The following is a 16961-nucleotide window of genomic DNA, read 5'->3' on the forward strand; positions in this document are numbered from 1 at the left end:
GCAAAATAAACAACTTAATTAGAGAGTTATGTTCCTTGACTTGTGGGGCATCAACCAAGGGTGGGCACTGCTGGTTTATCTCCTACTATTTGTAGCACTACAGCTTGAGAGCATGCCAAGAGCATTGCATTCATTACATTAGCTGTACATTTAAGCATAAAGATAAGTCCTGGCTGTTTATTTGTTTCCACTGAAAAGCCCCGGCAGACAAATCTCACAAGGCTCCGCTCAGCTGAGGGGACAGTTTTGTGTGTGAGTGCGTCAGTAAAAGTAAGTTAATGAGTATGCATCGCCTCACATGTGCATACATGAGGTCAGATCAGATCTCAGGCTGCACACAGGATTTCTCTCTGTTTTTGCTCTGTCTGCATACTTTGAGGAGGAGGTGGGTGTATCCAGCACAGTCACTCTGATGTTAGGAAGCAATAGCTCTTGCATCCTACTCAGTCTGCTCTCTACTCTTCCTGCTCTCCTGGTTCCCCCAGCCTGCCTGCATTCTAGTGTAGTACTCTCCTTTTACTCGCTGCTCCTCATCACCATCTAGGATATATTTACACTGGCCCAAGTATAGGGATAGTTCTATCTTAGAGGACTAAACAGTTTGCGCTGTGCCAGTAGATAGAGACATGTATGTACGTTACCCTGGAAAGACTTAGAAAAAGAGGATCTATAGTGGTGCTGCTGAATTTAAAGGTTCTTCTCTTTATATATACTTATATATTTATATAGATATTTTTTTTCCATCGAAGGATACAAGACTCAGCTGCCGAGGTAGGAGAATGACTGACTTTTTAAAAGTATCTCTTTTTTATTTATTCCTCTGTTTCTTTAGTTCATCTCTTTCCATAGTACTCTCTTATCTTGAGGCATCTTCAATCTAATAATATTCTATTTATAGTTATTCAGATAGTATTAGGTACTATCACAGAAAGAAAAAGAATGGAGAAATTCTGACCATACCATAAATACTTTGGCTCTTATCTTACGCTTTGTGCCGATTGTTTCCCTTATGCCCTGAGCATCGAGATCTTCAGCCTCTGTATGATAATCAGGTGCTGCAAGCCAGACATACACATGCATACTTGTGCATTTATGAGCAAACATGCCGACAAAGGAAATCTTTTCCCTTCTTCCTGCCTTCGATGCCCCTGTCTTCACCAAGTGATCCCATTTCTGGAGCGTTTCATTTGCAAGGCTAGGTTTCAGTAAAATTCCTTGCTGGCCTGACTAATGTTTTTCAGCTGGAGCCTGATGTGTGCACGTGTGCATACATTCTTTAAGAAGTAACTAGGCAGGGGAACAGTGAGGAGGAGAAAAAGCGATAAGGGTGCTTGTTGTATCAAATGATCATATATGCATCTTCTGCTTAGCGGCGTCTGCATGCGCTCGCTGCTCTGTTTGCTCTCCCTCCTTCTCTGTCTAACCTCCCTGCCTCTCTGGTGCCTTGTGTCTACATGTATTCACAGTTCGCCTCAGTCAGTCACTGCTCTGCTTGCCTGCTGATTAGCCATGGTTGGTTGGCTAACCACAGTTACACATTAAAATAGCAAAAAGTTCCTTTTCACGCAGGCATGTTCACAGGGTATCGCACTGTGCCTTTGTGTATGTTGTGTGTTGCATGTAGTGACTTAAATCTCCACTGGTGGGCATGTGTAAGAGCATATTCTTTGTCACTCACAAACACGATATCCTCTGAGATGCGGCTGACCCGTATTAGCGTACAGTCTCTTGCTATGAGTGTATTTATGTTTGCTTGTATGTCAGTGTGGGTTACTTGGAGGTGCAAAGGTGAGTCATACCAGCTTACATGCTGGTGGCTGCCAGAGGCACTCAGTGTAATGATATCATGATGTGTGATTTGCAAATTGACAGTGTCTGGTGAATCTGCAGAGCTGTGAAATGTCAGCATCTCTGAAAATAAAAAACAAGCAAATCCGCCTTTTTTAAAACTCGATGTTCTTGAATTTTTCTGTGGCGTGCGGCACAACCTGGGATGCGTTCAGTAACGCAAGTCTGACAGAATTTATCCAACATTTAGGAGGAGTTTGGATAGAATTTCTTTTAATTCAATTATTGAAATGAGAGAAATGAAAGTTAAATGGTTTGTTTTATGCTAGCAGTGGGACTTTGATCAATTTAATTCAAACTCATCTCTGAAATTGCAAATACGACTGTAGTTGCATGTTTGAGTTTGTGTATAAGCTGAAGGCAGTAGTTGGTACTACTAAACCACAATCCGGTTTAGTTGAAAAAAAAAAAAAAAAAAAAAAGATCAGACACATATTCATTCACTTATTTTTTTAACCGCCTAGTCAAATTCAGGGTCACGGGAAGCTGGAGGCTATCCCAGTTTCCTAGAGGTGGGGGTACGCCCTGGACAGTTTACCAGTCCATCGCAGGGTCAATACAGAGAGACAAACAACCACTCATTCTCCTTCCTTGATCCAAATAAGAGTAACCAATTCACTTTACATGCATGTCTTTGGATGGTGAGTCGAAGCCGGAGTACCCGGAGAGAACCCACACACACACACATGGGGAGAACATGCAAACTCCACACAGAAATGCCATTGTTCAAACCCACCCCCCCAGCTGAGGCTCAAACCAGCGACCATCATCTAATTTTCTTAGATTTCATCTTTAGTCTTTGTTTGTCTTTTTGACTTTAACTCCAACAAATTGTAAAGTTGCAAACACACTCCATCAATTTATTTTCTCCACCACCTTAATCCAATGCAGGGTGACATGTGGGATACGGTCTATGCCAGCTGCTATCAGGTGAGAGGCAGTTTCCCCCCCCTTCACTGATCACCACTCCATCACAGGGCCAACAGAGAAACAAATAAGACCATACCTATCAAGTATCCCGTTTTTTACGCGCACCTTCCTGGATTGTTATATTCCCGTAAATTTACAAGATTATGATACGGTGAGAAAGTAAACTGACAAATATCCCAACCTGAGAAGATCTAACATGTGAGAACCTTATAACCCCATATAATAGACCCCCCCCTCTTTCTCTTTTTTCCGGCAGTTGTCTTGTCAATTTCCCAAATTTCAAAACCCAGAGCTTCACAGATATGAATAACACAAAGAGCCACTCATGCTCACTTTGTGCTCACTTTAAACGTCACATGGTCTGCAGCGTTGCATAAATGTTCCAGAATCTGTGAAATTAAGATTGATAGATGTTGGCTGAAATGCAACTCGTCCAACATTTGAAGTCAAACACTACAGGATGCACAGTTGGACCTGAAATTGTAGCAGAACGAGCACAAAGAGTGCAAAACCGTGTGATCACAGGTCATCCAAAATGATCCGTCAGTTAAAAGAATAGCAGTCAGGTGATTATGGAATAATCTTGACAAGCCTTCCAATGGTTATTGTTAAAAAGACTCTAATTATGTGACTTAGGAACACTTTAAGCTAATCAAGATAAAGTCACAGAGTTGGTTCCCAGTTGAACAGCTCCTCACAAGTCCTTTCTGCAGCTACCTTGTTGCCATGGGGTTTTCAACAACTCATCTGACTGAATGCTGCTCTGCCATGTTAGCAAAAGTGGTATAGCATGCATGACTTCAGCATTATTACACACCACAATATGTTGCATCAAGTCAAAGGAAGTCCTCCTCCTAACATTAGTGATCATAAAACCTTTTCTCCATCATCAAACAGGAAGCCAAAGGAAAGTTGTAACACAAACATAACTGAAAATAGTTATATATATCTGTGACCACTTTACTCAAAGCTTTGCTGTAAAATAAGCTACAAAACAAAAGTGACAAAATGAACAACATTCTCTGAAGTAAACTAAATCACATGAATAGTAAATGATCCCAGCTTGGTTCTGCAGTGGGAACGAGGCCATTAGGGAGCAAAGCCTTAGGTAGAACTGTACTATAGGAAAGGCTTAGCAGCTTAATCTGATGGAAAGGGTTTTGAAGCACTGAAGCAGACACAGACACATTGAGCCCACCCAGAATATGTCGCCACTCCAGTGAGCATCTTAGGGTGGCTGCTCTTAAAGGCAAGAACAGAGCTGCTGCACTTTGAACAAGAAAACATACAATACTTTTATTCCCCTTTTCACAGTGTTTTCAGAGTTTGGTTTTGGGATTGTCAGAGTGATAATGAGTTTAGTTCATAATTCTAAAAACAGCCGTCAGGAAAGAAACAGCTCAACAAAAAAACAACCTGGCACAAGCCTTTCCACACAAAGCCTGTGCTGATCTGAGGGCGTCTGGCATGTTAAACGCAGCATGTCAAGAGCCGAGATGGCCAGTATGGTACATGGTTCCTGTGTGAAGTTAGTTGTTGCCAGTAGATGCCAGTCTGTGCTCTGCGTCTGCTGGCTGAGCGCCCAGCGATCCCATGTGGTTCGTAGTCTACAGTCTTACACGTGCACTCTCTTCTCCGAAGGCTTCACTGGACCTGTAAATGCCTTTGTTGACCCACACAGCATGAGTGTGTTTGTGTGCACAAATGTGTGCAAAAGATGATTCTGTGAAGGGGTTGTTTGGTGGTGTCTGACGCAGACGCACACAACAAAAAAAAAGGATAAAAGAAAGAAAGAAGTGAAAATCTACTACAAAGGAAAAAAAAACAGCACTTGAAAGAAGGACTCTTTGAGGGAGTGTGAGCTTTCATAAACACTTCCTTATAAAGTGTGTGTTTGAGGTTGAGTCACGCTGGGCGACTGAAGATGGATTGCTAATTGTTTCATCTTCGTGGCATTCCTGGTTTTTAAAAAGACGAGCTTTCATCTAATAAGTGGCAGAATCTGGCCTAAGAGGCTTTCGGCTTTCTTAGCTCTGTTGTGGGAGGGATGGGACTCCCTAAACTCTCTGTCTGTGTCAGTCAAAGAAGCTAAACCCCCCCCCTCTAGCTGAGAACACACACAGATTTATGAAAGCCAGGAGTCAGTGCATACACACACACACATCAGCTGAGCGAACGCCTTGGGAGGGCACTACTAATCTCATTCTCCGCTGGCACACTAGTCATCAGCTGTGCCATGCTTTCACTGCTCTTTCTCTTACAATGTTGGTATCCTGAAGCTTCGAGGTTTATTCCTTTCTATCAGTGTCAGCAGAAGGGAAAGTTTACAGCAGGCCAGAGGTGTTTGCAACGTTGTGCCCACAGCACTTCTGATCTGCAAAGCGCAGCTTCCCACTAACTGCGCCACTTAAAAAACTGTATCGCTTTGCAGAAGTTTTGATGGGTCGCGCTGCAGCTCTTGACTGAACCGTATGGAAGATAGAGGAGAGCAAATCATTATTAGATACTTTTACTGGGAGCAATTTAGAGCATGAACACAGATTAAGAAAATGTATTTCAATCTACTTATTTTCAGGTTGAAAAGAAACCCCAGAAAGAGCCAAAGAGTTGATACATACATAGAATGAACTATATCAGTGTAACTGTAGAACTTTATTTTCCTCTTATTTGTTATACTTACCAGACAATTTTTGAGTTTGTTGAGATTAATTCAGCATGTTTGGCAGGATTTAAGTAATTGCTAAGGTGGGCAAATTTCTTTCTTTGACCTCAAAACATACTTTGTGTTTAAAAGAATGCCAACTGGTTTATATTTGCCTGTACTCTCTAAACTGATTTATGATTTTTGCTTCTTTTGCCAGCCAAAAAGAAGCCATTTAGATTAGTGTTATTCACATCATGTTGATGGTTCGGGCACAGTAAACCAGATTTGACAAATGACATCATCCTCGTTGGATTATTGATAATTTTTTTTCTTTTCTTTGATTAGTCAAATCTATTACTCTGTCTGTCACTCAAAGCTTCTCTTTGTTTTATGCTGTTGTATCGCCCCTCCTTATGTCAGAGCTGTTAATTATCCTTGTGTGATATCGCACAAACTTGTTATTATTTCTGTGATTTCACATTTTGTTGGGCATGTGCACAAGAAGCAGTACAGGCTATAGAGGTTTACTTGCATTGATCTGCTTTGTTGCAGTCAACAATGGCAGTCATGTTTTTGGATGCACGTGTGGGCGAGATTAGTTGGAAAGGGTCACCGAGGTGGGCTGGAGTTCACCATTCAGGGAGGTCACAGAGATCAGAGGAACAATACTGTAAGGCTTTCCCTTGTTCTTTGGTTTCAGTATGGGTGGAGGATTCTGGTATGCTTTTCATTTTCCAGGAAAGTCTCACATTCATGTCAGTGTTCATTTCACAGCACCGAACTCTTCTTTCCAATGCAAGTTTTTGAACTTCACATTCACACTTCCCTATTATGACTTTGTAGATGTTGATATGGACTCTGCCACATGTGTCATTGTATAAAGGTTTAATCTGAAAACAGGAAAAAGAAGAGGGCTGGCGACAGACTTTCCAAGTTGTTGGAGTTTTTGGAAGCACAGCAATCCAAAACAAAGCAAGTTTAAAAAGAAGACATTTAAAAACACTTATTTATACAGTCAGCTTTCCAGGTAAATGTTGAAACCTAGGCTCCAGAAATAAAGTAATGTAGTTGGATGGTTCTCAAAGAGCAGTACTGTGAAACAATAGCATGGTCCATCCTTACATTGTTTCCCCAACACTGCTCCTTAATGTGTTCCTGGAATTGACAGGCAGGAAAAAACAGAGACTGTCGTTTGGAGTAGAGAGTGCCGAGGGTAACACGGGACTTCCTTAATGGAACCTTCGTCATCAAGAGTGTTTTAATTGGCTGGACATAGGAGGCAGGAACGTCCTGTTTCAATGTTGTTGGAAGTGACTACATCCTACAACAAGACCTGTTGAGTGTGTACATTTACTTGTGCTTGAGTGTGCAACATAGCAACCTATATAACACATTGTATGCCAAGGATTGTTGTAGCAAAAAGCCCTGTGCATTTTGGAGCATTTGGCTCATCTTTCAGGACTGTGGAATGTGGGGGGCTGATTTGGCCAGGTGTGTGTGTTGGGGTATTTTTTGGGTGCACACTCGAAGTGCAATCACAACATGTAAGATGAGCACTTGGGCTGTGCTCAGGGGGGTACATTTTGGAGGCTTTCCATAAACAGAAAGCGAAAAAGCACAAAATACCTAAAAAAAAACCCTTCAAAAGACGTCAAGCTGCCAATGGGTTTAGTTGCATGCAATCACTGAGCTCAATACTAAGATTTCTGTTTAGGATATGTGTGTCATTATTCCTCAGAAAGTGGTGTTTAATTGATTTTTTTAAGTACATTATAACACAGTTCTAGTTACAGTGCGACTATTTCTTTTATGCCCACAGGCTTTTGAGGATGTCTTTAGAGTTGTAAACTCAGATCAAGTTACCAGGGCTTCTTATGGATGCTGCTGAAAATGCAGATGATGCAAGCCTTTTGGCACGTTAGCAGAAAGTGCACCAGTCTTTACTTTTAGTGAGCTGCAGTTGAGTATGATATGGTGTGAATTCAAATCAGCAACTTTAATGGTAATGCCATGGTTCCCTTCGAGAACGGGATGAATTTTGACTATGCCAAAGGTTTTCAATACAAGCGACCAAAATGGTTTTTCACTCTCTGAGATTAGAAGTTTGAAAATCTGGGACAGGTTTGGGACAGACCTGCTGCTTTTCCACATTGACAGCAAATTACATGAGGTTTTCAGGCACTAGAGAAAAAAAGCCCCATTTAGAGTTTAGGCAGAAGCTGATGCAGGACTTGCTAAAGAGAGCTGGCCTTGGAGTGGCAGGGTATTCCCCGGGCATCTTTGCTCCACCTATCAGTGCAGTGACACTGAAATAAACTGAAAGTGGTTTGCAAAATGGATGCATGGATGGGTTATAACTCACCCAGCTCTGACAGCAATCTAATTTACCTCAAACTTTACCTTCTGAAACTTGTATAAACACTGTTCCCTTTACAAGTGACTGAGCAGCATTTACAAATTTGTGAAATTCAAGCATACTCTTCACCTTTACAGCGTCTCTTTCTGCTCCATCATCCCCCTGCAGGCTCTGATTATATGTTGTCCTCAAATAGAAGTTCATTACAGTCACAACCCAGCCACCACTGTGCTACACTTAATGTATACCTACAGGGGGTGATAAGACCAGTGCTTGCACCTCAGTTATCAGCACTGTGCACACATCCACAACTCTGTTCAATCTGAACTTGTTGTCTGAATTGCACAAAAGCACAATTTAAGTTAGAGCGTGGTTTACTCTTTCCTGCTCCTGCTGACAGCACAAGTGACAAGAGGAGACAGTGGGTAACCACAACAATGTGAGTGCGCAGAGAGTCACTGTGACTGCTGGACAGAAGGAAGACTATCTACAGCAAATGGTTATACCAAGCATTAAGGGTTGTTTCTCACTACATGAAAGATACGAACTCATTTCTACAGGCAAGTTACAAAGTTTATTATCAGATATGATGGAAGGTTTCATTGACTTAAAGTGCTAAGGAGAGAATATTTAACTTGAAAGAAACGTATTTTGACAATTATTATAAATGATCATTCATAGGACTGAGCAACATGTTCTCAGCGCCGTACATCTTAATGCTGCTAATTGTTTGAGGACAGAAATGAAGGAAAAATGTAAACAATTATAAGGATTAGGTTTTAAGATTTGAGAAATATCTCTGCAAGCGCATCCGGCATCTTCCACTCGCAGAGCCGCATTAGATCTGAACCACCTGTTTGAAGAAACAAATCAGTTGTAAGAGCTGTGGTACAGAACTAAATTCAGACCCCTCAGTGTCTCAGTGTTGCAACTGTTTGCAAGTAGAGGGAGGTAGACAGATGGAGGCAGGGACAGTGTAATAAAGTAATAGATATGTAATAACATTTCAGTCATGTTTGTGTGAGTTGCTTATTTGGAAATGTCTTGTCTCATTTATGTTTTCTCTGCAGATGTATGGTTTTTTTTTTTAGTTGTTTTCATATTGTTCATGACTTTGACTTTTTGCTTTCTTTCAGAATTTGTTAAAACAATCCTTACCCCCCAATTTGTGTTTAAATTTCCTAAAGGTTACCCTCAGGGCGACCTTTAGGGTAACTCTCTATCGACTGAAAGTTTAGTGTTTCCAAGAGAAAACTGGTCTCGCCTTTCTTTTCCATCCAGACAATTGGTTGATTTCGTTTTAAATTGATTTTCCAGAGTTCAAAGAAACATATATTTAAAAGCATAAGAGTAAAGAAGATCGGAAAAGCTAAAACAAAGATGGGGTGGTTAGCATTGTTGCTTAACAGCAAGAGAGTTCCTGTGGAAAGTTTGCATGCTGTCTCAAGTGTGAGTTCTGTCCGGATACTACAACTTCCTGCCACCATCCAAAAAACTTGCATGCTTGTTAAAGAGTGATTCTAATTTGATTAAATCTCTGTTTAGCCTCTGTGATGAACTGGCAACCCATCCAAAGTGTATCCCCCCCCCCAGCTGGCAGGGATAGGCTCCAATCCCTCCACTTCAGCTGAATTGGATTCAGGTGGAATAAAAACATGGGAAAAAGGACTGTTTTTGTGTGTGTGTGTGTGTGTGTGTGTGTGTGTGTGTGTGTGTGTGTGTGTGTGTGCGCACTTCAAATTTTAATTTAATGTTCCTCCCATGCTTCAAACTAACTGTGGTGAAATATCCTGACCTAACAGGTTGCATGAAGCTCAGGAATGTAGGTCAGCAGATGAATACCTTGCCACTGCAAAGATCTCTCAGTATGAATGCAGTTGTGTGTGACAGTGAAATCCCCTCCACACAAATGCAGTTGTAGCACACACACACACACACATACACAGATGCTTGTAAGATCCCATGAGCTTTCAGCATTGTGTGTTTTTGTGCAAATGGTCATTGTAGGTTGAATGTTTCTTGGGCAAGTTGCAGAGGTTGAGGTCTCATTGGAGCTCCTGGCTGACCTGGATTTAATGAGGCCTGAACTTTGACTGCTGCTCCACCTGTGTGTGTATGCTTCCACATTTCAGTTTCTCACGGCTTCTTATTGGAGCTGCTAAAACACTTGCTTCCCACCAGGGACTTTGTGGACATTTCTATGTTTAGCCAGTGTTCTACTTTTAAATACACAGTTGTGGTCAGTGTTGTTTCAGTCATACCAAACAGACTTTTGCAGCCCTTGAACTGAGTGCCTATTAAGTCTGTGTTGGAAACTGTAAATGTTATTCTGTCAGTCAAAACTGATGTAATAATGTGAACAAGCAAAAATAAGATGAGTAAGCAAAAACCGTCAAGAAAAATTGACTTGCAAATCTTTCCATAAAGCAGTTGCATCGGTGAAAAAAGTCGGAAATTTAAGCACATCCCTCTGTGATGACTCCCAAATGTAAAAAAAAAAAATGTGCTACTAGAGATAAAGGCTAAGAACTCGGATTTGCTGGCGATGGTAGGATTTAATTGTTAGAAAAGAGGAAGTTCATTGAGGTTAACGCTGTTACTCAGTGACAGGAGTGTAAGATCAGGCACACAAACATTACAGACTTGGCAGGAGGAGCATCTACTCTGCCGCATCGAGGCAGCAGAAAGGAAGTAGGAATAATAATACATGACAAACTTTTAAGAAATCTGTAACTAGAGTGAGTTCTGGCAAAAAAAAGGCTTAAACATTACTTTCCTTTTAAAGTGTGAGAATAAAGATCAAATAGATGTCGCAAATATTGAAGACAAATCTATATATTAAGTACACTTAAATCTGCCTTAAACTCTAAAAAAGGCTCAGAAGTACAAGAAGTGGGAAAGAGGGAATGTACAGTTGTCACTGAGACACAATCAGGCCAGATTGCATCACTTGAGCTCCCACACCCATGATGAATGACTCTAATCAGGGAGGTTGTATCATCAAGGAGACCTCCTGTGACTGTCAGTCAGAGCCAAGTTGTTGACACCCACCTTCATGTTTCAGATTAGTGTCTTTTAAGTAAACCTTGAATCCAGATGTATCATTTTTAGGCTAAAAATATAAGTCAAGTGATGAGTTTAATTAAAGTAAAACTATCTTAAATGAATGGACTTTGATTGTCATTTAAAAAGGCACAGATTATAATCAAATAATTCTGCAAAGCTGTCTCTGAAGCCACAAAGAATGATTGAGATGAGCTGTGGTTGTGATAATGACTGAAGCCGTGGGACGACTTTAAATAGTCACAGCACAGTCATACAAATCCACAGCACTGTAGATTCATTCACAAATACTGCTGGGGTCCCAAGTTCACCCATCACAGCCGGAGAGAGCAGCTGCTGCTTTGTGCACAGCCAGTGGCAACATGCTGCCAGAGACTGGCCCTTGAAATCAGTGGTGAGCAGTAAAGGCAACATTTTAAATGTTATTAAGAGGCAGAGTTATAAAACTGAGTTTAAACAATGCACTATTGGTTCATATGGATCAGAATTAGCGCAACAGTCAGAGTGGCACAATTTGCCAGCTATCACTAGTGTATAGGTTTATTGCAACTGGGCACATCTAGCTTCATCCTGAAAAAAAGAAGCTATTATGCAGTTCAAATAAGAGTTTAAATCAGAATAGAAATCCGTCTCATTCACTTTTCAGAGAGGATATGAAGTGAACAAATATATATATATATATATATATATATATATATATATATATATATATATATATATATATATATATATATATATATATATAAAGAAGGAAAAGAAACAATAAGAAACATTTGGACATTCTCTATTCATCTTCCTTTGGCCCCTGCAGCCTCTGAAGTTGCTGACATGATGCCATTATCTCCCTATTCTCCCCGGTAACTAAAATCCTCAGACAGCTCTCCATGTCAGCCAATCAGATATGCCTTTCATCCTGCTGCTAGAAAGCATTTTGTTTGCAAGATAGGAACCTGCAGTGTTTACTATTCGCAGTCTTTTCTTAACATGATGAAATGTGGGAAAAAGATAGGGTTTTGTTTTAAGATAGGTGAAACGGGGGAATAGATGGAGAGGCAAAGAAGAAGAAAACAAAGAGGTGTGCACAAATAGAAAGCAAGAAAGAATGAGGGGAGGAGGTGATGAAGAGAGAGAGACTGAAACCCTCTTTCAGCTGAGATCTCTGATGTCAGCTACGAGGAGGCTGGATGGAGAGATGTTCGAGTAAGAAAAGGAGCAAGTCAGTGTAGTATTCCAGAGGCCATGCATTCCTTCATTACTCTCTCTGCCTGTGTGTGTGCCTCCAATCAGATATTTATATCAGTCAGCAAGTGCTCGTGAAACTCTGAGATATCGCTGTTTTTCATCCTGCACACGAGATGTGGAGAGATAAAGAAGGGGAAGGAGGGATGAATGAGGATGAAAAGAGAGAAAAATGAGGAGGCAGCGCTGAGTGGTGAAAGAGAAGTGAGAGCAGGATCAGCAGATATATTTGGCATCTTAAATGAAGGTTTGTGTTGGATCAGTACACCGACTCTGCTTGGTGCATTTCATTGCGCTGCAGTCATTTCCCAGGCCACATTAATGAAACTCACCTGAGCCCAGACAAAGCCTCAGAGGGAATTATTTTTTTATTCAATCTGATCACTGGTTATGGTGCATTTGCAGTAGACAGAGAAGACTTTCCTGTTTAAATTAGCCAACTGGGTCTGCCAGTGCCAATTACTTTTACTATTAGAAGTTAGAAGAGAGCAGACACTGACAGCTGAGTCCAGTTTGCAGCTTTTTTTCATAACACAGAGGAATGTGTAGTATCACACCATTAAATCAGACACCACTTATATTGTCAGGAATATACTATACTATCTTATCATTATAGCCAAAATGTCAAGATAATGCAGCTACAGAGTCACTATGTTCAGATTTCAACTTGCAGACAGATTTTGTCTGCATATATATTGTTTGTAAAATCACACCTTTACTATCGACACAGGCGTTTCAAACCAGTTCTTATTCTGATTTTGGTTCAGACTGAAATATTCTGGATGGTTTAGGTCTTGCTATCAGTTTTGTGCATAAACTCATGATTAAAATTACTTTTGACATCTTTAGAGATAGCATCAACAAAGATGTGTTGACCAATTATCCAGTAATTTGAAAAATGGTCATGAAAACATAAGCAGCTTATTTTGTGTACACTGGCATAAATGTTACGTTTTATGCCAGTGATAGTCAGTGTTGACTTTCAAGTCAATGTATATGAACAACAATATCATTATAGCTACATCACATTTCCTGTTGTATTTTTATTGCTGTCTATTTGGACCAATAATGGCAAATCAATGCAAGAAAATAAAGTTAAATAGCACTTAATGACTTCTCTTTTAAACAGGCTTTAGTTCAACATGGGTTTTTATGACCGATTTATTGTTGTTATTGAGTTTTTGCTTGTAAATTGTTTTGTCATTTCTTCTGTATTTCGGTTTTATTTGTATTGTTTTGTGTGGCACTTTGTGATTTCATATCTGCGCAAGGGGCTATATGAATAAATTTAATATTGTTATTATTATTAATTTGTTCATTATAGATGTATGCTTCTGTTTCAGCTGCAGCAACTTAATCTGGAAAACTACTGTCGTGTTACCAAGACCTTAGCCATAAATAACTCGTTTTATGTGATGCACTGAAACTGGTGTGTGAAAATTAAATTCCTGAAAGGAACATCTTTCCTCCTAGAATTATATGGTACAAGTTACTCAGTTACCTGACAAGTAATGACATCTCTGCTTTTGTCAAAAAAGCTCAAGAGGAATTTATTCAGATGATGAAATAAATACCATTAAGAGCAGAAAGAGGTTTGGTTTTTTTTTTTTTTTTTTTTTTTTACTGGCTTAGCTGGCTAAATCATGTTTAGGAAAAAAAATATTATTGGAAGAAGAGATGACAGGTACACTACAGTTATCCATCAAACCACTGGTTCTCATGGAAGAGAGGGCTTGAACATGAGGAAAGGATTAAAATCCAAACAATTGGCAGAATAATCCAGGTCCAGGGATTCGAAGTGGTTTAGAATAAAAAATAAAAATGGGCAAGAATCATAAAAAAAAATACACCATCATGTATCGGCTTATGATTTCTTCAGGGTGTATAGTGACACACTCCCTGTGTCACTGGATTACCTGGATTATTCTGCCATTTTTTGGATTTTAATCCTTTCCTCATGCTGTAAATAATATTGGGTTGCTAAATGTATACAGTTAAATTGTTCTTCCAGAACAATATGCTGATCAGAAATAGTTGTGTAGTACAGATGCATGGCAATGAGCCAAAGTGTGGGATTGAACCTGTAACTCTGCAGTGGGTACAAGCATCCACACTACTGAGGAGGTATTGTTAATATTTCAAACTTGACAGTGTTAGTAAACTTTACTCTTCATAATGGCAACACAACTAAATCAATACATTGGATTTCATAACTGAAGCCTGTACCTGATACTTAAAGTGGAACTATTATGTGCATTTCAGGCTAATTTATTTTTATTTCTGAGACCAGAAGGGCTGGGATTGGTCGAGTTATCGTCACAAATCGCTTTATTTACTTCAGACCGACCCTCTCCGTAGGCTGTCAGATCAGCCTGTGGGCAAAACGAGTGGATTGAGACTCTTCTGCATTAAGCCCCGCCTCCCGCCACTGCACTACATCGGGAGCGTGCACCGCACCTGCTTTCGCCGTCATTGTAACAAATCACATAAACAGAAGGATTAGGCTAATATAAACTCAATAAAAAAAACAAAATGCAATGTCAACACATAGCATACAGCCCTACATGTTCGAACCTGAATCAGACCCTGGAAACGAAGTGGTAAACAGCAACCCACAGCAACGAATGCAGCAGGATGTCTCTCTTTGGTAAACTCACCAGCCATCATTCGAAATAACTTTAGCCGACGTTTTCCACCCGCCTGATGTATTTGTACATGCCCTTGTTAACCAGTAGAAGGTAACCATTCAACAAACCTTATCCCCCGGGACGTCACAAGGATTTCCAAGTAGAAAAAACTCTCTACAATGACGCATTTTTCATCGCCATGGAAACCGAACGGAGAGAGTGTTGGAACTCAAACTAAAACTCGAACATGCGTTTAGGTGATAAAAAACAGTGCCGTTCACATGTCTGATGAGGATTCAGCACTGTAACTCTGTAGAAAGCTCAGAAAACTTGAAATATCATAATAGGACCCCTTTAAGTTAGAAATCCCCAGGTCTATAGAGATTTTGACTTTGAATCTTCCTCTTATATCATCAAGGCATGGTTTCATTCCCTTAAACAGCTTGACATAATATCTGCACAAAAACTGCTTTCAGTTGTATTTTACCATGAGCATGAATAATATAGTGAAAATGCAAACACGTACACCCAACATCAGCATGCTATCTGTACAATTTTGAACACATTAGCATCAAGTTAATGTTAGCATTTAGCACAACCCACCATGGAGGGAAATACAGTCATCAGCTTGCAAAGCTGTTCTCTTAGTCTTGCTATTTCAGAGCCATCTGGGATATTTGGACACTTGCACACACACACGCTTTTGTTTTGGCTGCTACTCCAGTACATTTGAAATTAATTTGCATAACTGACATGTTAAAGAGACAGCTTTCATCTAAATGTGCACAGTGCTTACTGGGGTTACTTGCAAATATGATTAAAGCTGCGGTTCAGCTGTTGTTCCTCTTAAATCAGTGGGTAACTTACATATAATACTGGTCAATAGAAAAGAAGTACAAAATAAATAAAAGTTGCCACCGTTGCCACTGTGATACTTAGTTACTCACCATTTACACCTGCTGTGTGGCCATGCAGTTTCTCAGCAGAGAGCTGAAGTCAACACATGCTTTGCCAGCCTGCATTCTGGCACAACAAAAAGCCAATAGTGACCCACTGTTGCTTTATTTTTCCTGTGTGATGATGCAAACCCTGTGTATTGTCTGCTTCTGACTAAGCCTCTTCAAATCTCCCAAGTGAATGCAGTAGTTTGGCTACAACCCAGAGCCCCAGATTTATCCCCATCCGTTTCAGTTGGGACAGTCGTGCCAACTGTGTCTTAATATGGAGAAAAATCACCAGCCTGTGTCACAAACCCAATTTGTCACCAGGATCAAACAGATGGGCAGTATGTTTTCTCCTTTCAGTCTTGATCTCTCTTTATCGGAGCATTTTTGTTGTTAAGCACACTTATCTAATATGGCTTTGTAGGTGAGTTGTTTGTTTACTGTGGAAAGATGCGGCCTATCTAAAGCATACTGCCATTATTTTTTATTTTTTTTATCTCCCATTAGATATATGGAGGTATTGGTGTATTAATAGTGTGTTTTCACCCATCCATCTTCTTTATCAACATTAAACATGATTCTTTCCTTCAGCATCCCTCCAAGATGTAATACCATACAAATACTGTTAAATCCACACACACATGCAACACAAAAACAAACATAAATGGACAGAGAGGTCTTTTATTAGAAAAAAGGTTTTCTGCCTTGGCTGTTGGGGTTATTTTTAACTTGAATGCTGGTAAGCTTGTGGGTCTTCCTCTTTGCATACCTCTGCCCCTCAATGACTTTTCTCCTCCTTTTACATCCTCCCCCACTCTCCATCTACATCTGTTCATTAAAGCTATGTGAGAGTGCATCTCAGGGAAGAGATGAAAGACACCAGACTAGGGTTTTTTATCATAGATACATATGTGCACACACACACACAGCTCTCTAGCTGCTGTGTGGATGTGCAAGTGCTTAATTTGCTCATGTGCTCTGGAGGGATTTTCTCTTAAACTCTTCCAGTGTTTTAAAACATTTACATGTTCCACTTTCAGATGAAATTCTGAAAAAAAACAAAAGAATTAATTTGGTTTGGAGCTATTTAAATCAGAATTTTGTTTTAGTTTCACTTATGCGAGGTCTGTGTGTCAGAAAAAAACAGAATAAGTCAGTTACCATGGAACCGTGACGGTGTATTTTAGATTTTACAAAGCGTAATGGTGTCTGTGTGTCAGCAGGCAGTTGCATATATAATACAGGAAGTTACTGATGAGCATTTTGCACATTTTTGTAAGCATGTGCATGCCAACCTTCAACATACAAGA

The 16961-nt window shown here is 40.1% G+C and overlaps 1 protein-coding gene across 1 annotated transcript in view; it reads left to right on the forward strand.

Annotated features, from left to right (window-relative positions):
* Positions 1-667: 667 nt before the first annotated feature.
* Positions 668-16961, forward strand: part of kank4 (KN motif and ankyrin repeat domains 4) — a gene marked incomplete at its 3' end in the record, with an annotated part of 75241 nt that continues 58947 nt past the window's right edge. The window contains exon 1 of the mRNA XM_079244612.1: positions 668-771. The remainder of the gene's footprint in view (positions 772-16961) is intronic.

Source organism: Telmatherina bonti (genome assembly GCF_933228915.1).
Source record: "Telmatherina bonti genome assembly, chromosome: 8".
Lineage (NCBI taxonomy): Eukaryota > Metazoa > Chordata > Actinopteri > Atheriniformes > Telmatherinidae > Telmatherina > Telmatherina bonti.